Source organism: Trichomycterus rosablanca, chromosome 10 (assembly GCF_030014385.1).
Source record: "Trichomycterus rosablanca isolate fTriRos1 chromosome 10, fTriRos1.hap1, whole genome shotgun sequence".
NCBI classification, from domain to species: domain Eukaryota; kingdom Metazoa; phylum Chordata; class Actinopteri; order Siluriformes; family Trichomycteridae; genus Trichomycterus; species Trichomycterus rosablanca.
The window spans coordinates 10009728-10036547 of record NC_085997.1 but is presented as its reverse complement, the minus strand read 5'-3'; the positions used below and the strand labels follow the sequence as shown (position 1 = coordinate 10036547).

Here is a 26820-nt window from a genome sequence, read left to right as displayed (position 1 = left end):
ATATGGTTCTGACTTATTATTATAAAGAATAAAAATAATAAATATTAAACACCATAAATAAAACCTTTGTTCTCATGACTGTGTAAGGTGCCCCCCCTCCCCCCAGGTATTTTCAGCACAATCAGGAAAAAAGCTTCAAAAGCTTAAATGAGGCTTCATCTGCACTCATACAGCGGTGTATTAAACAGGTTATGTTGCGCACACACCGCGTTACTAAGAATAAAAGTGAACACTACTTAATATAATTAATTAAACAGCAGTTTCCTTCTGTTTTTATACACATCACTTTTTTTTTTGAAAGGTTCTTTTTGTGTTCTTGGTAGAACTGTTTATACTTTAATATAATTTAAGGTTCTTTGCTAACTCAATTAGATTTTTATGGATTTTTTTTCTCTTGCCACATATAAATGCACATAACATTTTAATGACTGTAAAACAATCGTGCAGTTGATACAGGAAAAGAAGAAGAAGGTGAAAGAAAGGAATCTGTTTGTAATCTACCAGTACCTGGTTTAAGGACCATGGTATCCCTGTTCTTAATTGGCCAGCAAACTCAGAGAATACGAGCATCGATCCAGCTACCTCTCGCATGCTAAGCGAGCACTCTACCATTCGAGCTAATTCCCCTCACGATGAATCCCCTTTAGCCTTTTGTAAATTGTAATGTACTATCAGAGCGTTGATGCTGCATTATAAAGTGAGGGTGCAACGTGTTTAAGCTCACATACTCTTTTCTGTATTATACCTTGCTTTTAAACCATCACAGACTCCGTTTATTGCAGCCTTTAGGACGATCTAAACCCAATCAAAACTGTCTTTGTACCACTGATAGACTGACTTAAGGGTTGATGCTGCATTTTAAAGGGGATGTCGTGAGTTTCAGCTGTTCATCTTTTACAAAACAGTTCACCAGATGAAAAACCATTAAAAAGTCACGTACCGCTATTTTAACGAAAAAGTCATTTCAGATAAAACTCCGAGACATTTCAAAAGTGGAGAATTATAAGTTATTGTGTGTTTGTGTAGCCCAATTAAAATTTGGGGATTACTAATATTTTGTTTATGTTAATTTATAACTAGTAAATAAGTAGTTATAAATTAACATAAACAAAATATTAGTAATCCCCAAATTTTAGTATATAATATATAATATATATACTATATATACTTATAGTAAATAAGTAGTTCTTATTTGTTCTGTAAATAATGTTCTGGTTGTTTTATGCTGTTTAAAGTAAAGTGTATGTATAGCCCTCCCTTGATTTATTTTTAAGCCAATCAGCATGAACTGTCACAGGTCGGGAAAAGAGCGGGAGAAAGTGGGTGGAAAAAGAAGAAAAAAGTGGAGAAAATAGCGTGATGTGAAAAAAGTGTCATGTAAGCGGGTAAAACACCTGTTTAGGATTTATCTCTCTTGATGCGTAAAGACAAACGGACAGTGAGTCTTATATTAACATCTTGCAGTCGATTAGTGACATTGTTTATGCTGTATCAGCCGTGAACTTCGTCTCTTGAGTTTCGCGCATGGACATTGAAGGCAGTACGCTTCCTCAGCAACTGTGATGATTACAGTGGATTAAAAGCATCTGATAAACTCTGATTGTTTCATCCAAGATCAAAGGGAAAAAGACTGGTGGATTTTTTCTGTTCCAGCCATGTAAACAAAGAACGTGGACAGCTCCACCACAACCGACCAAATATACTTCGTGATCTGTGCTGATTGGGACTATTAGGTTGGATCAGGCCTGCAACGGTAATTTTGGGTACCCTTTTTTTAGTTCGTTATTTACCTAACTGCCGGCTTAGGAGGGATTGATAATATTTTAAATATTACTGATGGTAATTTGAGTGAATCTGTATTATAACATTTTTGTAAAATATATTGGGGTTTGAAATGCATATTAATGATAGTGTAAATAAGTAAATAGTTAATTTGTTTTATAAAGTATTATTAACGTATACAAGTTTGGTATGTGAGTCAGGTATAATGTTAATACAGCTACTGTAAATGGTGTTAGTCGCAGAGCCAGGTTAGTTTTTGTGCCAGGTTAGTACCACATATATATAGGGTAATTGAAGTTTTTTCGGTTTAAATAAGAGTATAGCTTAAATATAAAATAATCGTAAGTACTGATAAGTAGTGGCCCTTTTAAATCCTTACATTACCACAAAGAAAGAGATTTCTTAAACAAATAAAAGAAGTCAGGGAGCGCTTTCCAAATACAGCCAGGGGTGCTAGGGGGCGCTACATTTGTCAATTTAAACAAGTCAAAAAAGGTCTTTAAACCAAAGGATTTGAGTAAAAATAGAGCATAACTGTCATTGTAGAACTTACAGACTGACCTAATGTTTGATGCAGCATTTCAGTGAGCAACGACTTTCATATTATGTGTTGCCTTTAATTAAGTGATCATAATGTTTCGGCATTGGAGAATGTGGGCTTCGATCCCACTACCTCTTGCATGCTAAGCGAGCGCTCTACCGTTTGAGCTAATAAATAAATAAATTTGTAAATTGTAATGTACTAACAGAGTGTTGATGCTGCATTATAAAGTGAGGGTGCAACGTGTTTAAGCTCACGTACTGTTTTCTATATTATGCGTTGTTTTTAAACCATCACAGACTCAGTTTATTTAAAACGTTGATCTTAGCCTTTAGGACGAACAATGTCAGGTCTTTTATGAAGTGCATTTTTTCTTTGATTTTGTTGGACCTGTAGGAGATTGTCCTGTTCTTGTTGCAGCTCTGCTGGAGGGTTATTTTCTTGGTGTTTGTGGTGGTGGTGGGGTCTTTGTTCCCATTTTGTTTTATTTAGTATATGATGTACTTTACATCCATTCAGGGGCGGATCTAGAAAAATATTTATGGGGTGGCGAGAGGGGGGCAGGAATTTTTGAGGGGTGGCAACATATAGCAGACGTATTTATACTGAATTTAATCACAGTTATAACAGTTTGATGAGAAATAGTATGTACACACTACAAAAGGGCACGGGCTGCCATTTACAAACTCATACAGACAAACTTAATCTCACGCAATCAATGTCTTGCATTTAAGGTTTCATGTGAAACAGTTCATATTAGGAATAAGTGACCATACAATGTAATCTCATTAATAGGAGATAAAAGTATGGTAAAAGTATGGTAACACTACTGTAGGTGGGGCATTATCATTATCAAAGGAAAGGCATTAAGGTAAGACACAGGTGATGAGTGGCAGATGTATGAGAGGGAAAGCAAACAGTTTTTGACTGTGTCAGAGTGGCAGCGTTGCAAATTGGCCATAACTTTTCTTTTAATTTGTTGCTGCCAACTGGGGTGGCAGCAGGGGTGGCAAGGCTTTCTTTTAGGGTGGCATTTGCCACCCTATGCCACCCCGGTAGATCCGCCCATGCATCCATTTAAATAATGTGAACATTTCCATTTTTGTCGTAAAATACTGCTGTAACAATGTAAATGGACGCTGAATAAACATACTTAAATGGATATTTAAGTATTTAAGTACATATTTAAATGGATGTAAAGTACATCATATACTAAATAAACCAAAATGGGAACAAAGACCCCACCACCACCACCACAAACACCAACAAAATAACCCTCCAGCAGAGCTGCAACAATAAACAGAGCAAGATCAGGATGAATACATGATTCAGTTTCTCACATTTTCAGTGATCAAAAGCCTGGGTCCTGGCATCCAAAGTTCGTACAAATATTAGTCTGTGTGGGGCGAGGGTGGTGTCGATGGTACCCAAGCTAGTCAGGATGCGGTCTAACGTGATGCATTCAGGTCACAGTCTCTCATTGAGGCGTGGGTTTAAATCCCACTTCTGACTGCTAATGCTTTATACAAACTTATGTCTTTAACCCTCTAACATACATAATAATGTGAAAAGATTCAGCAGTTCGTACAAATATTTGGCCATGTGGGGGTATTGAGGAAAATTGGCTTTAGTAATGCACATTCAGGTCAGGATGGCCGAGCGGTCTAAGGCGCTGCGTTCAGGTCGCAGTCTCCCCTGGAGGCGTGGGTTCGAATCCCACTTCTGACAGCTCATGCTTTATACAAATCTACTTCTTTAGAGGACACAGCCATCAGGGAATACAGTTTTCATGAAAGGGTGTACATGGTCTGCAACAATGCTGAGGTAGGTGGTATGTGTCAAAGTAACATCCACATGGATGCCAGGACCCAGGCTTTTGATCACTGAAAATGTGAGAAATTTAATCATGTATTTATACTGATCATAAAGTATGTTTATTCAGCATCTATTTACATTGTTACAGCAGTATTTTACAATTGAAATGTTCACATTATTTAAATGTATGTAAAGTACATTGTATACTAGCTGTTTACTTTTTTCCCTAAGTAAAAACTGTCATTACCTCAACATGTCATTACCAGCACATAACTTGTTGTGATGGTAAAGACACTTAGTGATGGTAATAACAGGTTTTTAGTTTCACCATCACTATCTTATTAACTCTTTACTAATTAAAGCTAATTAAAGTTAAATAAACATAATGGTTTTATTATACAAGGAAACATTCATTTTCACTGATTAGTCAATATGGTCCACAAGATATCAGCAGAGATCCAGTAAAATATCAGTAATTACATGAAAAAGAAAAGTTAAGCTTAAAGTAATATCACAACCTTCAAAATGGGAACAAAGACGCAAATGCACATAAGGTAGTAAAGTTACATATAATCACAACCCCCTTCCCCTAACCACCACCACCACAAGTCCAACAAAATCAAAAAGAAAATGCACTTCATAAAAGACCTCACATTGTTCGTCCTAAAGGCTAAGATCAACGTTTAAATAAAGTGAGTCTATGAACGTTTAAAAGCAACGCATAATATAAACAAGAGTACGTGAGTTTAAACACGTTGCACCCTCACTTTATAATGCAGCATCAACACTCGGTTAGTACATTATACAGTTTGGTGGGTCCTTTGTAAGGTGAGGTAGCTCAAATGGTAGAGCGCTCGCTTAGCATGTGAGAGGTAGTGGGATCGATGCCTGCATTCTCCAGAAACATTACGATCATTTAAGGGTAATATGAAACTTGTTGCGGCATTGCTTAATGAAACGCAGCATCAAAAATTAGATCAGGATTTAAGTGAGTCTTTAAGGCAACATAAAATATGTGGGTATTAATATGTAAAACTCAGTGCATTATTAGGCTGCACATAAATATACACCCAAAATCACATAAATATAGATTTAAACTGTCCTCTATTTACTACAGTCAGTTTGAAACAGCTGGGCGTACAACTAGTTGGTGTGGAGAACATGTTACACATACAGTGTGCTATTATTTCAAGCTTATGAAGTACATGATATTTCACTTAATAATATCTCCCAAAGTACAAATTCTTCAACTTTCTAATTAAACCATTTAGTACGGGACATTACCGCTTACCTAATGCAGTGATAAACAACTCGCCCGAACAGGGACTTGAACCCTGGACCAGGGGTGTAGCACCAAATTCTGGGCCCTGTGCACAAGCAGTGCCCATAGAACCCCCCCCCCCCCCCCCCCCTATAAGCAAGAGGTTCACAAAGCTGAGCAGTTAACAATGCTATCCAACAACAAGGGCTACCAGTACTACCAGTTATCTATCAGTCTAGTCATCTAACCACACATTCATCTAAAATAGCCTCATCACACAAGACTTCACATTCTGTTTTATTTGCAGAATGATTAAAAGCTATAACTGAAGAGAACAGCTTTTTATCAAGTAGCCTATTTATTACATAAAATAAAAATGCCATTTCAGATTTCCACATTAAGAAAAAAAAGTCTTTATTTATAAAAAAAGATAAACAAAACTTGACTCACTAGTCATTTCTCATTAAAAGAGGGCAAAAAGAAAACAGACTTCAACAAAGTGCTAAACACTGAAATGCAACAAAGTGCGAAACCAACTTTTAGATGGCTTTTTCAGCTCGTGAGAAAACAGAAGGCATGGGATGCAGTACAGAGCCTCTGCACTTTCACTATAGATTAGCCAATCTCTTTTGATACTTTGCAAATTGAAGGTAGTTAGGAAATGGTTTTCCTTCCTTGTCTTTTGCTGTAACTTTATTTGTTTTTGCTTTGCTTGCCAATCTGTGTACTATTGTGTCTCTCTCTTCATTAGTCAACTTCTTTGTCCATAGTGCTGGATCCTCTGGCATACACTCCTTGGCGCTGCCCTGACTACTTTCTGACCTCTCTTCATCCCTTTCACTTTTCTCAGAACCTTCTCTGCTTTCACTTCCTTCACTTGCATCATTCTCTATCACATCTTCTCTATCTCTATCTTCTCTATCTCTATCTAGATGGTGAAGGAGTACAAATACTTGGGTGTTCACCTCAATAACAAACTTGACTGGTCTAGCAACTCGGATGCCCTATATAGAAAGGGCCAAAGTCGCCTCCACCTACTGAGGAGACTGGTAATGAAAACAGAGCGAAAACTGACCTCATTTTTGACGCAGCGTTTCAGTGAGCAATGACGAAACGAGTCTTATATTACGTGATGCCTTTAAATGATCATAAGGTTTCTGCATTGGAGAATGCGGGCATCGATACCTCTCGCACGCGAAGCGAGCACTCTACCATTTGAGCTAATTCCCCTTATAAAGAACTCTCCTTTACCCTTTGTAAATTGTAATGTACTAACAGATCATTGAAGCTGCATTATAAAGTGGGGGTTCATCGTGTTTAAGCTCACATACTCACATTGATCCCTGGACCCTCAGATTAAAAGTCTGATGCTCTACCGACTGAGCTATTCAGGCTCTGCAGCCTGCTTTGATCCTCACAAGGATGTGACTTAAATTACAAACTTTAACATACGTTGTCCTGTAGATCTTCAATTAATATAAAATGTTTTTTATTTCTGTTTTGGCTCTCTTGAAGGCGATTATATAAAGTTTTAGGTGAAGTATGTTGCTGCTTACACACACAAAGAAAAACATCTCAGGAGGAAAATTTTATGTTATGTGCATTTATATGTGGCAAAATAAAAAAATCCCTAAAAATCAAATTGAGTTAGCAAAGAACCTTGAATTATACTAAAGAGTTCTTCAAGTAGAAACAGTTCTAGCAAAAAACACAAAAAACCCTAAAGAAACACTTCTTAAGACTTCTTAGTCTTAGTTTTTTATTATTTCAAATGCCATTCATAATTTATAATCACTGATTTGTGAGATATCAGCAGTAGTAGATCATGTTTAACTGGTTTAATATTGTTTAAGCGCTGATTATCGGCTGTTTTTCGTGAGTATGTTGGGCGGTTTTCCATGTATTTGGGCGGAATTTCAAATGCGCAATCTGGCAACCCTGGCTGAAGCGTTCATTCATATTTTGGAGCGATGTATGTTTGTATGCTAGAATATAAATAACATCTTTTACAAACTGCTGTCTATTTACATTGACATTTTCTCTTCTGTCTAAACCTTAAAATTGGGTTTGTAAAAGTAAGCGATACTGTGGATAATATATTTAATGAGCTGAACTAACTGAGAGAAGCGCTAACGGTGGTGGAAGAGTCTAAAAGGGTTTGGAACAAAGTCGTATCATCATAGCAGTACAACACAGTTTTGTCCGTAGTATCCGAAAATATCCAGAAGCTAATATACAAAAAAACGTTTATTTTAATAAACTTACCTTGTTAAAAAAAAGTATGACCACAATTTCATAATAAACACAGTATCCGCTGCTGCAGTCTCTACACAAACTTTTCTGCACTGAAATCGCAAGGACACATTTTATGGATATTACGGTAATGCACTGAGAACTCGTCCTACAGTCATGCAAGCACATACAACAGTGTGTGAGTTTACACTAATCAACCATAACATTAAAACCACCTCCTTGTTTCTACACTCACTGTCTATTTTATCAGCTCCACTCACCATATAGAAGAACTTTGTAGTTCTACAATTACTGACTCTAGACTGCTCACTCTGTTCTTCAATGTTCAGGACCACCACAGAACCACCACAGAGCAGGTATTATTTAGATAGTGGATGATTCTCAGCACTGAGAATCAAGGCAGTGGTTCATTATTCCTGGTTCAATCGATTAAGACTCCCATGAAGTCATCCAAATGTCAAAGCATCCCCACACAATCACACTTCCACCACCTGGTGGTATGATGGATGTTCTTATTGTTTCTTATTATGGAATACATTCATTCATTCACTGCCTGTTTTATTCTGGTAATGATCACTGTGAGTCTTTTTATATAAAAAAAAAAATTCAAAAAGTAAATAAAAAAGATAACAATAATATCATTTCAGTTATATCAATAGCAGCGATCAAACTAAGAAATAAAACTCTGGTGCATTTTAATATTGTAGCATTATAAGTTCATGCGTTTCTGTCAAAACAAAACGGTATGTAAATAAAACTGTTTAAGAGTAAATAGGGCGTTAATGACATTGTAACACTGACAGACTGGCCTAAAGATTAATGCTGCAACGAATTTCACCATAATTTTATCATTTCAGATTCCGAGTTGCTGCCAAATGATCATAATGTTTCTGCACTGGAGAATGCGGGCATCGATCCCACTACCTCTCGCATGCTAAGCGAGCGCTCTACAATTTGAGTTAATTCCCCTTACGAAGACTCTACCTTTACTAATGTACTAACAGAGCGTTGATGCTGCATTATAAAGTCAGGGTGCAAGTGTTTAAGCTCAGACTCAGCTTTATAGTCATTTTATTATATAATACAATATTAACTGTATTCATATTATTCAATCTTGTGGACGATTGAATAGCCTACAACAAGCACAAACCGGGTTTGAGTTCGTAACAAATAATCCAGTCAGTTAAAAAGCCAACAAGAAGGCTTTACCTAATACCAGAGAAAACACACCCTAACACGCTAGTGCCGTTACAGTGCTAAGAATGGTCCACCCAAAAAACATTATTTGGTCAGTTGGAGTGCTCATATGGGGCTCCCTTTCTATTGATATATGATTTACAGCCTAGTGACAAAGTGCACAGTGCAGCAAACAGGTTACAGATTAAGGAGTTAGTACAAATCTTAGTCCATGTGGGGTGAGAGCGGTATTAATCATACACTGGCCAGTCAGGATGGCCGAAAGGCGCTGCGTTCAGGTCGCAGTCTCCCCTGGAGGCGTGGGTTCGAATCCCACTTCTGACAGCTCATACTTTATACAAATTTACATCTTTACCTTTCTACCATACATAATAATGTGAAAAGATATAACAGTTAGTACAAATCTTAGTACTAGTTAGTCTTAGTTTTTTATTATTTCAAATGCCATTAATAACTTATAATCACTGATTTGTGAGATATCAGCAGTAGTAGATCATGTTTAACTGGTTTAATATTGTTTAAGCGCTGATTATCGGCTGTTTTTCGTGAGTATTTTGGGCGGTTTTCCATGCATTTTGGCGGGCTTTTAAATGCGCAATCTGGCAACCCTGACTGAAGCGTTCATTCATATTTTGGAGCGATGTATGTTTGTATGCTAGAATATAAATAACATCTTTTACAAACTGCTGTCTATTTACATTGACATTTTCCCTTCTGTCTAAACATTTTTGGAATTGGGTTTGTAAAGATAAGGGATACAGTAGATAATATATGTAAAGAGCTAAACTAACCGAGAGAAGCGCTAACGGTGGTGGAAGAGTCTAAAAGGGTTTGGAACATAGTCGTATCATCATAGCAGTACAACACAGTTTTGTCCGTAGCATCCGAAAATATCCAGAAGCTAATATACACATATGTTACTGCAGTGTTGAGAATGACCCACCACCCAAATAATACCTGCTCTGTAGTGGTCCTGGGAGAGTCCTGACCATTGAAGAACAGCATAAAAGGGGGATAAAAAAGCATGTAGAGAAACAGGTGGATTACAGTCAGTAATTGTAGAACTACAAAGTGCTTCTATATGGTGGAGCTGATAAAATGGACAGTGAGTGTAGAAACAAGGAGGTGGTTTTAATGTTATGGCTGATCGGTGTATACTCACCATGTATGCGTGGCTTTCCTCCGGGTATGAAAACGTGCCAGTAGGTGTAATTGCTGCTCTAAATTGCACCTGTATGTGTGAGTGAGTGGATAAATTAGTGTGTGATGCTTTGCGATGGTTTGACGCGCCCTGTCCAGGGTGTATTTTTGTCTCGAGCCCAGTGTTCGTGACACTGGACCCACGCTTGCCCTGTAATGCTGAATATCAATACAGGCAAATGAAGCGCATTTAAAAAAGCTTTAAAGCATTCTTGAAAAATGATGAGGCCAACCTTTTTTAAAAAGTAGATCCCGATGACCTGTTGACTGAAATAGTAGATCCCAAGCCACAGAAGTGTGGGCACCAGTTTTACATTGGCTACGTTTTAACAAGACGTACCAAGAATGGCCTGTAGATGGCGCACTGTAGTCGTTTTTAAAAGCAAGCCAATTATGCCACCGAACTTAAATATGTACAATACTTTATAATGTATCAATTGTAACAGTATGAAATAATAAAACATTATAAAAAATTATAAGTTTATGCGTTTCTGTCAAAACAAAACAAAAAAGGTATGTATACAAAACTGTTTGAGCGTAAACAGGCCGTTACTGACATTGTAACACGGACAGACTAGCCTTATGGTTGATGCTGCAACGAATTTTACCCTAATTTCATCTTTTCAGATTGCAAAATGATCATAATGTTTGTGTACTGGAGAATGTGGGCATCGATCCCACTACCTCTCGCATGCTAAGCGAGCGCTCTACCATTTGAGCTAATTCCCCTTACACAAAACTTTCCTTTACCCTTTGTAAATTGTAATGTACTAACAGAGTGTTAATGCTGCATTATAAAGTGAGAGTGCAACATGTTTAAGCTCACGTACTCTTTTCTATATTATGCGTTGCTTTTCATTAAAATGTTATGTGCATTTATATGTGGCAAAATAAAAAAATCCATAAAAATCAAATTGAGTTAGCAAAGAACCTTGAATTATACTAAAGGGTTCTTCAAGTAGAAACAGTTCTACCAAGAACACCTAAAAGAACCCTTAAGAAACACTTCTTAGTGCTACATACATCAGTTGTATTCCACACAGGTCAGCATGCGATGAAACTTTGCTCGAAACAGACATCGTTTTACTTTCTAACTGTATCCATATTATGTCATCTAGTGGACAATTGAATAGCCTACAACCAGCACAAACAGGGTTTGAGTTCTTAATGAATAATTATTAATCTTAATAAATAATCCAGTCAGTTAAAAACCCAACAAGAAGGCTGTACCTAATACACTCAGACTAGAGAAAACACCCTAACATGCTAGTGCTGTTACAGTGCTAAGAATGGTCCACCCAAAATCATTATTTGGTCAGTTGGAGATCTCATATGGGGCTCCCTTTCTATTGATTTTTGGTTTACAGCCTAGTGACAAAGTGTACAGTGCAGCAGATGGGTTACAGTCAGTACATTTACAATACATAATAATGTGAAAAGGTTAAGCAGTTTATGGGTTCGAATCCCACTTCTGACAGCTCATGATTTAAACAAATCTACTTCTTTAGAGGACACAACCATCAGGGAATACAGTTTTCATCAAAGGATGCACATGGTCTGCAACAATGCTGAGGTAGGTGGTACGTGTCAAAGTAACATCCACATGGATGCCAGGACCCAGGCTTTTGATCTCTGAGAAACTGAATCATGTATTCATCCTGATCTTGTTCTGTTTATTGTTGCAGCTCTGCTGGAGGGTTATTTTTTTGGTGTTTGTGGTGGTGGGGTCTTTGTTCCCATTTTGGTTTATTTAGTATATGATGTACTTTACATCCATTTAAATATGTACTTAAATACTTAAATATCCATTTAAGTATGTTTATTCAGCGTCCATTTACATTGTTACAGCAGTATTTTACGACAAAAATGGAAATGTTCACATTATTTAAATGGATGTAAAGTACATCATATACTAAATAAACCAAAATGGGAACAAAGACCCCACCACCACCACCACCACCACAAACACCAAGAAAATAACCCTCCAGCAGAGCTGCAACAAGAACAGGACAATCTCCTACAGGTCCAACAAAATCAAAGAAAAAATGCACTTCATAAAAGACCTCACATTGTTCGTCCTAAAGGCTAAGATCAAGGTTTTAAATAAACTGAGTCTGTGATGGTTTAAAAACAACGCATAATATAGAAAAGAGTACGTGAGCTTAAACATGTTGCACCCTCACTTTATAATGCAGCATCAACGCTCTGTTAGTACATTACAATTTACAAATCCTAAAAGAAGATTTTGTGTAAGGGGAATTAGCTCAAATGGTAGAGCGCTCGCTTAGCATGCGAGAGGTAGTGGGATCGATGCCCACATTCTCCAATGCCGAAACATTATGATCATTTAAAGGCAACACATAATATGAAAGTCGTTGCCCACTGAAACGCTGCATCAAACATTAGGTCAGTCTGTAAGTTCTACAGTGACAGTTATGCTCTATTTTTACTCAAATCGTTTGGTTTAAAGACCTTTTTTGACTTGTTTAAATTGACAAATATAGCGCCCCCTAGCACCCCTGGCTGTATTTGGAAAGCGCTCCCTGACTTCTTTTATTTGTTTAAGAAATCTCTTTCTTTGTGGTAATGTAAGGATTTAAAAGGGCCATTACTTATCAGTACTTACGATTATTTTATATTTAAGCTCCACTCTTATTTAAACTGAAAAAACTACTTCAATTACCCTATATATATGTGGTACTAACCTTGCACAAAAAAAACACCATTTACTAACACCATTTACAGTAGCTGTATTAACATTATCCCTGACTCACATACCAAACTTGTATACGTTAATAATACTTAAACAAATTAACTATTTACTCATTTACACAATCATTAATATGCATTTCAAACCCCAATATATTTTACAAAAATGTTATAATACAGATTCACTCAAATTACCATCAGTAATATTCAAAACATTATCAATCTCTCCTAAGTTAGGTAAATAACTAACTAAAAAAAGGGTACCCAAAATTACCGTTGCAGGCCTGATCCAACCTAATAGTCCCAATCAGCACAGATCATGAAGTATATTTGGTCGGTTGTGGTGGAGCTGTCCACGTTCTTTGTTTACATGGATGAAACAGAAAAAATCCACCAGTCTTTTTCCTTTTGATCTTGGATGAAACAATCAGAGTTTATCCGATGCTTTTAATCCACTGTAATCATCACAGCTGCTGAGGAAGCGTACTGCCTTCAATGTCCATGCGCGTAAACTCAAGAGACGAAGTTCACGGCTGATACAGCATAAACAATGTCACTAATCGACTGCAAGATGTTAATATAAGACTCACTGTCCGTTTGTCTTAATGCATCAAGAGAGATAAATCCTAAACAGGTGTTTTACCCGCTTACATGACACTTTTTTCTTCTTTTCCACCCACTTTCTCTCGCTCTTTTCCCGACCTGTGACAGTTCATGCTGATTGGCTTAAAAATAAATCAAGGGAGGGCTATACATACACTTTACTTTAAACAGCATAAAACAACCAGAACACTGGTTATAAATTAACATAAACAAAATATTAGTTATGCCCAAATTTTAATTGGGCTACACAAACACACAATAACTTATAATTCTCCAATTTTGAAATGTCTCGGAGTTTTATCTGAAACGACTTTTTGTTAAAGTAGCGGTACGTGACTTTTTAATGGTTTTTCTTCTGGTGAAACTGCTTCATAGAAGATGAACAGCTGAAACTCACGACATTCCCTTTAAAATGCAGCATCAACCCTTAAGTCAGTCTATAAGTGGAACAAAGACAGTTTTGATTGGGTTTAGATCGTCCGAAAGGCTGCGATAAATAGAGTCTGTGATGGTTTAAAAGCAAGGTATAATACAGAAAAGAGTATGTGAGCTTAAACATGTTGCACTCTCACTTTATAATGCAGCATCAACGCTCTGATAGTACATTACAATTTACAAAAGGCTAAAGGGGTTTTTAAAGGTGCTTTAAAGGTGAAGGCTGTTGCTGTTTACACACAAAGAAAAACATCTCTGGAGGAGAATTTTGCACGATTGTTTTCCAGTCATTAAAATGTTATGTGCATTTATATGTGGCAAGAGAAAAAAAAATCCATAAAAATCAAATTGAGTTAGCAAAGAACCTTGAATTCTACTAAAGGGTTCTTCAAGTAGAAACAGTTCTACCAAGAACACAAAAAAACCCTTAAGAAACACTTCTTAGTGCTACATACATCAGTTGTATTCTAGAGGTCAGCATGCGATGAAACTGTGATAGAAACAGACATCGTTTTACTTTATACCACAGTTAGTTCCGACCTTACAATCTGATTGGTTGAGAAGCGTTCTAACCGTGCTGATATTCGTGATAACAGCACAGCCTTTTCACACCACAACTGTATTACTCCGCTGACGCGTTGCCAGTAACGACAAGCTTCATGCACACAAACGCGCACGCAGGCGACACAGACCTTTTTCCCGATCGTAGTGTTAAACTTTATATTCGTTGTGGAACTACTTTTTGGCGGAAGGTATTGTCAATATTAAAGCATATTTATTATGAAATTCAGGGCTTCTTTGATTTATTTTCTTTCTTTATTTTGTAAAAACTGTTGTATAAAAGCAATAGAACATTTGAGGTCATGTGTTATCGCGAATAACATCACGGCTGCGACCGAATCACAGCCGTGATGTTATTCGCGATAACACACTCCCTCTCGTGTTCTATTGCTTGATTATACAACAGGTAGTTCCGACCTTACAATCTGATTGGTTGAGAAGCGTTCTAACTGTGCTGATATTCGTGATAACAGCACGGGCTTTTCACACAATAACCGTATTACTCCGCTCACGCGTTGCCATAACGACAAGCTTCACGCACACAAGCCACCGGTTGTTTTGTAGGTCTATTAGTGCTCATACTATTATGATAGTCTATTAGATACTCATCTATTAGTGCTCATTAGTGCGCATCCAGAAATTGATACAATGGATGACTTTCAGATTACATTCGACCTGAAGCCTGTTTGGTCAGACTCTGAAGAAGAGTGTGAAAGCAAACGCACATCAAATTCTGTTTCGGTAAACGCTGTTAGGTCGGCTGCAGTGACAGAAGAACAGCTGATTACGCTGGAATTGACGAGAAACAAACAATACAATTCGGCAAACAAGATGGGCTACTAAGTGCTTTACAGACTGGCTGTTACAAAATTACATTCAGGTTAATTTGGCGACAATTGAAAAGGCTGAGCTGAACTTAATACTTCGACACTTCTATGGCTCTATCCGTGCCGCAAAAGGTGAGCCCTATAGTATCAGCAGTTATCTCGGACTGCGCACGGGGCTCAACAGGTCCCTTAACGAACCTCCACTTAGTCGTTCCTGGTGTTTAAAGAATGACCCTTTTAAGCCTGCAAACAACGTCTTCTTCGGAACAATTAAAACAATCAGACGCGCAGGCAGAGATAAAACGACCCATCATCCATCGATTTCACCCGCAGATGAGAAAATGATCAGGGAATCTAACGCATGTAATCCCAACCATCCAAGAGGACTCCTGAACAAAGTTTGGTTCGATATCCAACTTCATTTTGGGCGGCGAGGTAAGGAGGGCAACAGATCACTTACAAAAGAGTCAATTGTTATCAAAACAGATGAAATCGGCACAAAATACTGCACGCTGTCATTTAATGAAGAAACAAAAAACCACAAAGACGTTATGGAGCGAGACCGTGAAAACTATAGGGGATTCATGTTTGCCAAACCCGTAGACAGCCTATGCCCAGTTGCAACATTAGAAAAATATCTGAGCAAAATGCATGAATGCGCCAGCCTTTTATTTACATCCCAAAAAGTCAGCGTGTGCAGCAGATGCAGTGTGGTACATCGCCAGTCCTCTGGGAGTGAATCAGCCTGCAACTATGCTTCCACGGATATGCAGAGAGGCTGGTACGAGCCGCATGTACACCAACCACTGCTTGCGAGCCACAGCAGTTCAGAGATTGTCCGATGCCGGTCTGGAGTCAAAGGAGATTATGTCTGTTACTGGACACCGGTAAGAAGAAATAAAAGAAATGTGCATGTCCAGTTATCAAATGACCTTAAACTAGCATATGTATTTTAGAACTCTAAATAGATTAACTAATTACAGGTCTGAGGGCTCGTTAAAAAGCTATTGGAGACCCACACTAGCTGACAGAAAAAGGTGGAGTGCAGTCCTCAGTGCAGAACATGACCCAGAAAACACAGTACAGAGGCCACCAGCGAAGCGAAAAAAAAGGCATAAGGTAACCGAGCCAGCCGGACTGTTTGATGCCGATGCACATCCTACAGAGCAGCCTTTTTTTTCTAACTGCACAATGAACGGAAGTGTGCAGATTAACATATACAAATAACACAATAACTCAAATAAATAAATTCTATATTTTAATTAAGCAACAGAACACGAGAGGGAGGGTGTTATAGCGAATAAGCGAAGATGAAAGGAAAATGAGAAAAAGCTAAAAATAAAATTAATTAAGAATGAAAAGTTATTGCGTTATTTATATATGTTAATCTGCACACTTCCCTTATTTATATTCGATTATTATTTTTATTCCAAACTAGCGTAACTTTGTAATGTTAAACTATATGCCTTTTTTTTTTTGCCTACTGTACTGGTAGGGAATGTTTACCGTTGCATAGCAACTCATTTGCTGTGGAACTACTTTTTGGCGGAAGGTATTGTCAATATTAAAGCATAATTAATATGAAATTCAGGGCTTCTTTGATTTATTTTCTTTCTTTATTTTGTAAAAACTGTTGTATAAAAGCAATAGAACACTCGAGGTCGTGTGCCTTCGGCTCGTGCCAGCGACCAAATCACAGCCGTGATGTTATTCGCGATAACACACGACCTCGAGTGTTCTATTGCTTAATTAACGCTCTGCTCTGTCAGTACATTACAATTTGCAAAGGGTAAAGGAGGTTCATAGTAGGGGGAATTAGCTGAAATGGTAGAGCTAAGCATGTGAGAGGTAGCGGTATCGAGGACCGCATTCTCCAGTGCAGAAACATTATGATCATTTAAGGCATCACGTAATATGAAACTTGTTGCGTCAATGCTCACTGAAACGCAGCATCAAAATTTACAATGTTACAATGACATTTATGCTCTATTTTCACTCAAATCATTTTTTAAGTCAGTCTGTCAGTGGTACAAAGACAGTTATTATTTTTTTCAGTTCGTCCTAAAAGCTGGGATGAACGTTTTAAATAAACTGAGTCTGTGATGGTATAAAAGCACCACATAATATAGAAAAGAGTATGTGAGATTAAACACGTTGCACTCCTACTTAATGCAGCATCAACACTCTGTTAATCCATTAAAATTTACAAAGGGTAAAGGATAGTTTTTGTAATAGAAAACTAAGACTAACTAGGACTAAGATTTGTATGAACCGTTATATCTTTGCACATTATTATGTATGGTAGAGGTAGGGCTGGACGATATGGCTAAAATTTATATCACAATATAACTCCTAATTTCGGTAGATACGATATAATTCCGATATCGATATGAATAACAGAAATGTCAGAAAAACTGCCAAGAACACCAAAATTGGATGGCTGTACCTGCAAACCTCTTTTCTGGTTTCTGGTAAGAAATACAAGCTGAATACACCACTGAATTAGTCCTTCATCTCTTATCAGCTATTTCGTCTGCTTCTTTTTCAACTGTGGACAGTGGCAAAGCCAGACAATTTCCATAGGGGTGGCCAGACTGGACCATTGCTCACACAGGGGTGGCACAGAAACTGTCTGATACCTTATTTTTGTATGTGGCTAGTAGCTGTTGATCTAGTAGTGTTTTGGTCACTCACTCGTTTACCTATACAGGCAGTGAGTACCATGCAGAATTACATTAAGCCTAGCATAATAAGCTTTTTATTTTTTCTCATATTCCCTGTGAAAAACCAAAATATAGCCTATAACCTTAACAGAATTTCAAAGATATTCATTTGCAATACTTGATCATTTGATTGCAAACTTGTGTGTACTGATGAGACTCATTTGAACCCCAGAACAGGCCAGTGTGAATGCATGGAAAACAAATTTTAATTTTCTTTCAAGAATATACATTCTGACCAACACTATTAAGCCAAATCAGCATTGAAAATTAACTTTACTTTTAATAGCCTTCTACAACGCTGGAGCTTCTTAAAACTGCATATTCTCTTTTCAATAGAAGTGTTATTTAAATGCTATTAAATAGTTTTTGGAAAAAAAACCTCGCCCAATTAGGAGGAAAACAGCCCAATCTGTCAACAGTGGAACGCGAATATCCCGTTGGTGCCTTTATTCATAGCGCGGCACAACTAATAAGAAGTAGTAGTAATAACTGGTATTGGTACTCAGTAGTATTAGTACTCAGTAGTACTACTTCTTCTGTAATTGTGTTGGTGGTTGACATTTATGTTGAGTGTGTAACTGCACTGTTTTGATGGAGAACTACTCACTTGAGGTGCGCTGTTGAATTGCGTCCCTGTGGGAACACCTGCGAGCAGAAATGCTTCCGCAAAAAAGTAACACCGGCAAAGCGCGCTGACGTAATGCATATCGATCGAATTTGTTTAAAAATCATATCACCGTTATTGAAACATTTTCTATCGCGATATATATCGAATTATTGTCCAGCACTAGGTAGAGGGTTAATGACATAAATTTGTATCAAGTATGTGCTGTCAGAAGTGGGATTCGAACCCACACCTCCAGGGGAGACCGCGACCTGAACGCAGCGCCTTAGACCGCTCGACCATCCTGACTGGCCAGGGTATGATTAATACCACCCTCACCGCACACGGACTAAGATTTGTACAAACTCCTTAATCTGTAACCCATCTGCTGCACTGTACACTTTGTCACTAGGCTGTAAATCATATATCAATTGAAAGGGAGCCCCATATGAGATCTCCAACTGACCAAATAATGTTTTTGGGTGGACCATTCTTAGCACTGTAACGGCACTAGCGTGTTAGGGTGTGTTTTCTCTGGTATGAGTGTATTAGGTACAGCCTTCTTGTTGGCTTTTTAACTGGCTGGATTATTTGTTACGAACTCAAACCCGGTTTGTGCTTGTTGTAGGCTATTCAATCGTCCACAAGATTGAATAATATTAATACAGTTAATATTGTATTATATAATAGAATGACTATAAAGCTGAGTCTGAGCTTAAACACTTGCACCCTGACTTTATAATGCAGCATCAACGCTCTGTTAGTACATTAGTAAAGGTGGGGTCTTCGTAAGGGGAATTAACTCAAATTGTAGAGCGCTCGCTTAGCATGCGAGAGGTAGTGGGATTGATGCCCGCATTCTCCAGTGCAGAAACATTATGATCATTTGGCAGCAACTCGGAATCTAAAATGATAAAATTAAGGCGAAATTCGTTGCAGCATTAATCTTTAGGCCAGTCTGTCAGTGTTACAATGTCATTAACGCCCTATTTACTCTTAAACAGTTTTATTTACATACCTTTTTTGTTTTGTTTTGACAGAAACGCATGAACTTATAATGCTACAATATTAAAATGCATCAGAGTTTTATTTTTTAGTTTGATCGCTGCTATTGATATAACTGAAATGATATTATTGTTATCTTTTTTATTTACTTTTTGAAGTTTTTTTGAAAAAAAGACTCACAGTGATCATTACCAGGATAAAACAGGCAGTGAATGAATGAATGTATTTCATAATAAGAAACAATAAGAACATCCATCTTACCACCAGGTGGTGGAAGTTTGATTGTGTGGGGATGCTTTGACATTTGGGTGACTTCATGGGAGTCTTAATCGATTGAACCAGGAATAATGAACCACTGCCTTGATTCTCAGTGCTGAGAATCATCCACCATCTAAATAATACCTGCTCTGTGGTGGTTCTGTGGGGGTCCTGACCATTGAAGAACAGAGTGAGCAGTCTAGAGTCAGTAATTGTAGAACTACAAAGTGCTTTTATATGGTAAGTGGAGCTGATAAAATAGACAGTGAGTGTAGAAACAAGGAGGTGGTTTTAATGTTATGGCTGATTAGTGTAAACTCACACACTGTTGTATGTGCTTGCATGACTGTAGGACGAGTTCTCAGTGCATTACCGTAATATCCATAAAATGTGTCCTTGCGATTTCAGTGCAGAAAAGTTTGTGTAGAGACTGCAGCAGCGGATACTGTGTTTGTTTAGATTTTATGGTCATACTTTATCAACAAGTTTAAGGTAAGTTTATTAAAATAAACGGGTCTTTTTGTATATTAGCGTCTGGATATTTTCGGATGCTACGGACAAAACTGTGTTGTACTGCTATGATGATACGACTATGTTCCAAACCCTTTTAGACTCTTCCACCACCGTTAGCGCTTCTCTCAGTTAGTTTAGCTCATTAAATATATTATCCACAATATCGCTTACTTTTACAAACCCAATTCCAAAAATGTTTAGACAGAAGAGAAAATGTCAATGTAAATAGACAGCAGTTTGTAAAAGATGTTATTTATATTCTAGCATACACACATACATCGCTCCAAAATATGAATGAACGCTTCAGCCAGGGTTGCCAGATTGCACATTTAAAAGTCCGCCAAAATGCATGGAAAACCGCCCAACATACTCACGAAAAACAGCCGATAATCAGCGCTTAAACAATATTAAACCAGTTAAACATGATCTATTACTGCTGATATCTCACAAATCAGTGATTATAAATTATTAATGGCATTTGAAATAATAAAAAAATAAGACTAAGAAGTCTTAAGGGTTTTTTGTGTTCTTGCTAGAACTGTTTCTACTTGAAGAACTCTTTAGTGTAATTCAAGGTTCTTTGCTAACTGAATTAGATTTTTAGGGATTTTTTTCTCTTGCCACATATAAATGCACATAACATTTAAGGACTGGAAAACAATCGTGCAATTGATACAGGAAAAAGGGAAAAAGGTGAAAGAAAGGAATCTGTTTGTAATCTACCTTCAAAATTCTCCTCCAGAGATGTTTTTTTTGTGTGTGTAAGCAGCAACATACTTCACCTAAAACTTTATATAATCACCTTCAAGAGAGCCGAAACAGAAATAAAAACATTTTATATTAATTGAAGTTCTACAGGACAACATATGTTAAAGTTTGTAATTTAAGTCACATGCTTGTGGGGATTAAAGCAGGTTGCAGATCCTGGATAGCTCAGTCGGTAGAGCATCAGACTTTTAATCTGAGTATCCAGGGTTCAAGTCCCTGTTCGGGTGAGTTGCTTCTTACTGCATTAGGTAAGCGGTAATTTCCAGCATTTAACCAGCCACAGCGAAGAACTGTTGGAGTAGCGACTAATCTTAACCCATCAGATACACAACCGTTCTTTTGTTACAGTAAGCTTGCAAGCAGAGCAACAAGACGGTCAGTATTTAAGGGCTTCCTTTCTTACAACATTTCTTCTGCTAAACCATCGTGCTGTATGCTTAATTTAAGACTCTGTGGTGCATCGGTGTGTTTGAGCTTGTTTAAAAGCTCATTGGCTTTAGAACGTATGCTGTTTTCACAGTGTCTGCGTTCCATTTTAGGTATAAACACAGTTATTGGGTGAGTAAAATTTTTTTTTTTCATTATGCTTCCTATTATATCATAGTTGCATGTAGTCGGAGTGATGCTAGAGATAACAGCAACGATACAAAGGTACACCAAGTTAAGGTTTGTGTGCACAGTGCGGTCGAACTGTTTGATGTTACATAAAAAAAAAAGTTAAGAAAGGTTGTGGGTCGAAAAGGGCCAATCGCGTGTGCCATACTTGGGATTGTGATTGAGTATACGTTGCATTGGGTGGGTAAACATGGAGCCTGCGTTGAAAAGCATGAGTTGGCAGCGGTGGGATTCGAACCCACGCCCCCGAAGAGACTGGAGCCTTAATCCAGCGCCTTAGACCGCTCGGCCACGCTACCACTGGTTAAGGGGTAGATTGAAACAAGCAACTATGTATGCAATTTCTACCTGCATTTTCCAATAGAAGTCAAATCGCCACACTTGTGATGGAGCACAATCTACACCAAACTGGTAAACATCATGAGTTGGTGATGAACTTTCTTCTTCAGACTGGTTTTTAAATGAAAGTCAAAGAGACGGTAGGAGCCCAGATATCTCAATCGGTAGAGCATCAGACTTTTAATCTGAGGGTCCAGGGTTCAAGTCCCTGTTCGGGCGAGTTGCTTCTTACTGCATTAGGTAAGCGGTAATGTCCCGTACTACATGCTTAGTTTAGAATGATGAAGAATTTGTACTTTGTGAGATATTTCTATGTAAAATTGCATGTACTTGATAAGCTTGAAATAATTGCGCACTGCATGTGACAATGTCTATTGTAAAAAGCGCTATATAAATAAAGTTGACTTGACATGTGTAACATGTTCTCCACACCAACTAGTTGTTTTAAACAGACTGTGGCAGCAGGGGTGGCAAGGCTTTCTTTTAGGGTGGCATGTGCCACCCTATGCCACCCCGGTAGATCCGCCCATGGGTACCGTTGACACCACATCATATATCAATAGAAAGAGAGCCCCATATGAGCACTCCAACTGACCAAATAATGATTTTGGTTGAACCATTCTTAGCATTGTAACAGCACTAGCATGTTAGGGTGTGTTTTCTCTGGTATGAGTGTATTAGGTACAGCCTTCTTGCTGGGTTTTTAACTTACTGGATTATTTCCTAAGAACTCAAACCCGGTTTTTGTGGAACGCTTTCTCAGAAGAGTTATAGCTGTTATAGCTGCAAAGGGTGGGCAGACATCATATTAAACCCTTTGGATTAAGAATGGGAGTCACTCAAGTTCACATGCATGTGAAGGCAGATGAGTAAATACTTTTGGCAAAAAACCTTTTTATATTAATTGAACAACGTATGTTAAAGTTTGTAATTTATGTCACATTCTTGTAGAGCATCAGACTTTTAATCTGAAGGTCCAGGGTTCAAGTCCCTGTTCGGGCGAGTTGTTTCTGCATTAGGTAAGCGGTAATGTCCCGTACTACATGGTTTATTTAGAATGATGAAAAATTTGTACGGGTTAACGCCCAGCTGTTCAACTAGGGGTGGAGTTGAACAGACAGAGTTGAACAAACAGACTGTAGTAAATAGAGGACCGTTTAAATCTATATTTATGTGTAGCCTAATAATGTGCTGAGTTTTAGATATTAATACCCACATATTTTATGATGCTTTAAAGACTCACTTAAATCCTGATCTAATTTTTGATGCTGCGTTTCGTTAAGCAATGCCGCAACGAGTTTCATATTACGTGTTACCATTAAATAATCATAATGCATCTGCACTGGAAAATGTGGGCATCAATCCCACTACCTCTCGCATGCTAAGCGAGCGCGCTACCATTTGAGCTAATTACCCCTACAAAGAATGTACTAACAGAGTGTTGATGCTGCATTATAAAGTGAGGGTGCAACGTGTTTAAACTCACGTACTCTTGTTTATATTATGCGTTGCTTTTAAACGATCATAGACTCACTTAACTTAAACGTTGATCTTAGCATTTAGAACGAACAATGTGAGGTCTTTTATGAAGTGCATTTTCTCTTTGATTTTGTTGGACTTGTGGTGGTGGTGGTTAGGGGAAGGGGGTTGTGATTATATGTAACTTTACTACCTCATGTGCATTTGTGTCTTTGTTCCCATTTTGAAGATTGTGATATTACTTTAAACTTACCTTTTCTTTTTCATGTAATTACTGATATTTTACTGGATCTCTGCTGATATCTTGTGGGCCATATTGACTAATCAGTGAAAATTTGTCACATTTTTAGAGATCAAAAGCCTGGGTCCTGGCATCCATGTGGATGTTACTTTGACACGTACCACCTACCTCAGCATTGTTGCAGACCATGTACACCCTTTGATGAAAACTGTATTCCCTGATGGCTGTTGACTCTAAAGATGTAAATTTGTATAAAGCTTGAGATGTCAGAAGTGGGGTTCGAACCCACGCCTCCAGGGGAGACAGCGACCTGAACGCAGCGCCTTAGACCACTCGGCCATCCTGACACGCTTGCAAGGTCCTCAAGCCAATTACCAACAACACCCCCACATGGCCATTTGTATGAAGCACTAGCAGTCAGAAGTGGGATTCTAACCCAAGCTTCAGTGGGACACCGTGACCTGAACTCAGCGTTTTAGACCTCATCCTGACTAGCTTGGGTACCATCGCCATCACCCTCGCCCCACACGGGCGAACTGATTGTACAAACTGCTTAATCTTTTCACATTATTATGTATGGTAAATTTACTGACTGTAACCCATTTGCTGCACTGTACACTTTGTCACTAGGCTGTAAACCATATATCAATCCAATCATATGAGATCTCCAACTGACCAAATAATGTTTTTTGAAAGGGTTCTTTTTGTGTTCTTGGTAGAACTGTTTATACTTGAAGAACTCTTTAATATAATTTAAGGTTCTTTGCTAACTCAATTTGATTTTTATGGATTTTTTTTCTCTTGCCACATATAAATGCACATTGAGAGACAGCCTGGCTCTTTACAGCCCGGATAGCTCAGTCGGTAGAGCATCAGACTTTTAATCTGAGGGTCCAGGGTTCAAGTCCCTGTTTGGGCGAGTTATTTCTTACTGTGTTGGGTAAGCGGTAATGTCCCGTACTACTGGTGCTGGTCATAAAATTAGAATAACATGAAAAAGTTGATTTATTTCAGTAATTCCGTTCAAAAAGTGAAACTTGTATATTATATTCATTCATTACACACAGACTGATATATTTCAAATGTTTATTTCTTTTAATGTTGATGATTATAACTGACAACTAATTATCCAGAATTAAAACCGTTTTCGGTCCGCACGAAGCGCGTTTGTGTTTGGTTGTGTTCTGTATTTCAGCTCTTAAAACACCTCTGTTTTGTGGGGAGTTATAACCGTTTCTGTTCGTAGGAAGCGCGTTTATTTGTTTAGTACACCAGCGCATAACACCGTTCTCCTTTAGAATTACAGTCGCTTTTGTCCGAACGAAGCGTGTTTGTGTTGTTTGGTTGGTGGTTTTTGTATTCCAGCTCATCATCGCCTGTTTCATCCGGAATTAAAGCCGTTCTTCTGTGACTACCAGCAGAAGCGCCGGTGAATCCAACATTAACATCATCTCCAACTCATCTTGTAAAGCTAAGTACATTTCTTTGCTACTATGGCCCCAGCAGGAGCATTATATCCATGTTCCGAGTGTAATATGTTCAGTTATTCCTTCTCCGTGTTTAGTGATAACTTTACATGTGATAAGTGTAGATTAGTTGTTAGTCTGACGGAGAAGATCTCAGTGTTAGAAGGGCGCATTCGGGCTTTAGAACAGACTACTACTAGTGAGTGCTTAGATTCAGCTGTAGCAGTCCCGAATGGCAGCAGTTCAGGTGTAGAACCCCAGACTCCGGCATTAGAGCCCTCACAGCGGGGCGACTGGGTGACGTCTCGGCGACATAGTCGTAGGGAAAAGCACCGACCATCTCAGTTGCACGTGTCCAACAGGTTTTCCCCACTCAGTGAGCCACCCGCTGAGCAGCCTGTTAATGTAAGTGCTCTGGTTATAGGAGATTCTCAGCTCCGACACGTGCGTATTGCAACCCCCATAGAGACACCAGCAACCATAGTCACTTGTATTCCGGGGGCCAGGGCGCCTGACATCAGAGCAAATCTAAAAGTGCTGGCTAATGCTAATCGTAGATTTTCGAAGATTGTTATCCACGTCGGCACTAATGATGTTCGTTTACGGCAGTCTGAGGTTACTAAGAGTAATGTTAAAGAGGTGTGTGAGTTAGCTAGGTCGATGTCTGAGGCAGTAGTGTGCTCTGGCCCCTTACCGATTCGACCCAGTGGCGAAACCTACAGCAGGTTGTTGTCGCTGAACCGCTGGATGTCTAAATGGTGCTCAGAAAACTGCATTGATTTTGTAGATAACTGGTCCACCTTTGAGGGAAGGCCTGGTCTTTTGAAGCGGGATGGTGTCCACCCCACGTGGGAGGGTGCTGCTCGCATTTCTTGCAGCATAGGTGACAGGCTTTACCACCGCGTTAGTGTAGCGGCAGATAGTGTTAAATGACTATCCAGAGCCAAGACCAGGCAGCAGACTAACAGGCCTAACCGACTGTCTGCGAGTCGCCATCGGACGTCACCCGGAATCCTTAGGTCACAAACCATTGAGACTGTGTCTGTTTACCGTGGCAGGTGTAAGCCAAAACAAAATCAAAAAGTATGTCATAATAACTTAATTAAAATTAATCTAAATGAGCATCATGAAAACCCTAGTAAAGTTAAACTAAAGTTAGGACTTCTAAACATCAGGTCACTTGCATGCAAAACAGTAATTGCAAATGAAATAATTACAGATAATTGTCTTAGTGCCCTGTGTTTAACCGAGACCTGGGCTAGACCTGATGAGTATCTAGGTTTAAATGAAGCATCTCCTCCGGGTTACAGTTATGAACATAAGCCACGTCTTAGCGGTCGTGGTGGAGGAATAGCCGCAATTTATGATAAAGACATAGGTCTTACTGTAAAATCATCTCCCATAACAAACTCGTTTGAAGTTCTTATCTCTGACATAACCAATAAATGTTCATCTGATAAAAATAGTATGTTTAAACTGGTTACTGTTTATCGACCCCCTGGTCCTTACTCAGAATTTCTTAACGAATTTGCCGATTTTCTTTCTAAATTAGTTTTATCAACTAAGAAAGCTTTAATTGTTGGTGACTTTAATATTCATTATGAGGATAAGTGTAATCCACTCAA

The 26820-nt window shown here is 38.3% G+C and overlaps 6 non-coding genes across 6 annotated transcripts; 3 read left to right on the top strand and 3 right to left on the bottom strand.

The window, feature by feature from the left end:
• Positions 1-3968: 3968 nt before the first annotated feature.
• On the top strand, positions 3969-4051 carry trnal-cag (transfer RNA leucine (anticodon CAG)). The gene has a single exon. It is a non-coding gene; the product is annotated as a tRNA-Leu (tRNA).
• Positions 4052-10705: 6654 nt separating this feature from the next.
• Positions 10706-10778, bottom strand: trnaa-agc (transfer RNA alanine (anticodon AGC)). Its single transcript has one exon. It is a non-coding gene; the product is annotated as a tRNA-Ala (tRNA).
• A 1524-nt stretch (positions 10779-12302) lies between these two features.
• trnaa-agc (transfer RNA alanine (anticodon AGC)) lies at positions 12303-12375 on the top strand. Its single transcript has one exon. It is a non-coding gene; the product is annotated as a tRNA-Ala (tRNA).
• Positions 12376-21887: 9512 nt separating this feature from the next.
• trnal-aag (transfer RNA leucine (anticodon AAG)) lies at positions 21888-21969 on the bottom strand. The gene has a single exon. It is a non-coding gene; the product is annotated as a tRNA-Leu (tRNA).
• A 2024-nt stretch (positions 21970-23993) lies between these two features.
• On the bottom strand, positions 23994-24076 carry trnal-cag (transfer RNA leucine (anticodon CAG)). The gene has a single exon. It is a non-coding gene; the product is annotated as a tRNA-Leu (tRNA).
• Positions 24077-24575: 499 nt separating this feature from the next.
• On the top strand, positions 24576-24648 carry trnak-uuu (transfer RNA lysine (anticodon UUU)). Its single transcript has one exon. It is a non-coding gene; the product is annotated as a tRNA-Lys (tRNA).
• The last annotated feature ends 2172 nt before the right edge of the window (positions 24649-26820 follow it).